The sequence below is a fragment of the Corvus kubaryi genome, unplaced genomic scaffold, assembly GCF_017639235.1.
Source record: "Corvus kubaryi isolate FWS band 111438036 unplaced genomic scaffold, C.kubaryi_AGA036_p1.0 64923, whole genome shotgun sequence".
In the NCBI taxonomy this organism is placed as follows: Eukaryota; Metazoa; Chordata; class Aves; order Passeriformes; family Corvidae; genus Corvus; species Corvus kubaryi.
In genome coordinates this window covers 13,609-15,000 of record NW_024581612.1, presented here as the reverse complement: position 1 = coordinate 15,000, position 1,392 = coordinate 13,609, and the positions used below count along the sequence as shown (strand labels likewise).

The window sequence follows — 1,392 nt, the reverse complement described above, 5'->3', positions numbered from 1 at the left end:
AGTGTATCAGTATTTCACAGCCAGCTGCTCTGCAATTTGCCCTTTCTTCCCCACATCACTACAACGCCCTAAAACGACCACTTGCTTTCATGGATTTTATTCTTTCCATATCACTCTTGACTTCTGCTACTTTTGTCCTCAGCTTATTCCCATCTCCATTCCCCCTTTCTGTAGCTGCACCCTCACTCTCTGAAGACATGGATGCAGTATCTCAGTTGAAGATTTTCTTCTTTTCAGTTAGTCCCCCACTGCAGATCAATCATTATTTCCTGTTTTTAAGTGATTTAATTCTCACATTTCAGTTTATCTATCCCATTTCTGACAATAATTTACCTAACAACATCCCTCCAGTTCTTTCTGCTGAATTCTGGTCTTGCAATGTGCTGGCATTGTCAGCTTTTACACCCAGTGACACATCAGCAGCAAACTCTACAGGGCTAAACCCAATCACTTTAAAATGTTTTTGATGAGCACTCAGCTCTGGGGTGGGACGCAACTGAAACTCCTTGTGAAATAGTTTTTTACCCCTTTTGGCACAAGCCCAAAGTTTAAACCCTACTCAAGAATATTACCAAATATTTCATACACTTGAGCCCACAAACAACAACAAATAGTTTTCTTTTGTGAACTGCAAATAAAAATGCAAGTAAAAGAGCAAACACCACAAAACTGAGCCATGCAAAGATTTCCAGCAAGACTTCAGGCAATTGAACACGAGTTGTATTCAGCTGAGATGTCAGATCTGAAAACCATCTCAGCGTAGTGCAAATGGCCTGGTTTTTCTTTTTGATTCTTATTGCTTTAGTTTTGTTTATTCTTATGTAACCTGTCAGCAAAACTTACCCTGCTCCTGGACTGTTTGTGGTCCCCTGATATCGAGAAGGACAGCTTTGCTTCTGCTCCTGCCTGGTGCAGTTATCGTATCCACCTTCGTTTGCCGGGCTGGAATCCTGTGCCTGTCTGTGTGAGTGGCACTAGTCACATTCAATAACACTTGGCTTGTGCATTTAGGCCTCTCTTCTGCACAGCCTTTACCAGCATGTTTACACGCCTCTAACCAGGGGGATTTAGGTGGGTGCCATTAAATCTGCGCCTGATGTGTTTGTGCAGGAGGTTTACACAGCCCAGGGGTGCTGGGTGTGGGAATGGCTGGGGCTGCAGTGCACACGGAAGGCTACAAATCCGCAGGGAATGTTAATTGAAAAGTTACATCAAATGCACAGCAGGTGGTTGGGACCGTAATGGTAAAAAATCAGCTCAACCAGAGGCAAGTGAACTGCCCAGCTGCCACTTTGGTAATTGGGGGTCCCTGCAGGGTGGTTGAGGGGTTGCTGAATTAGGGACTGGCAGGGTTGGGGCTGGGAGATGGGGACCAGGCATTGTCCTGGCAAA

At 44.9% G+C, this 1,392-nt stretch overlaps 1 long non-coding RNA gene across 1 annotated transcript in view; it reads right to left on the bottom strand.

The window, feature by feature from the left end:
- LOC121672743 overlaps positions 1–1,086 on the bottom strand; it is a 21,574-nt gene extending 20,488 nt beyond the window's left edge. The window contains exon 1 of the long non-coding RNA XR_006018963.1: positions 844–1,086. This is a non-coding gene — a long non-coding RNA (uncharacterized LOC121672743). The remainder of the gene's footprint in view (positions 1–843) is intronic.
- Positions 1,087–1,392: the final 306 nt, after the last annotated feature.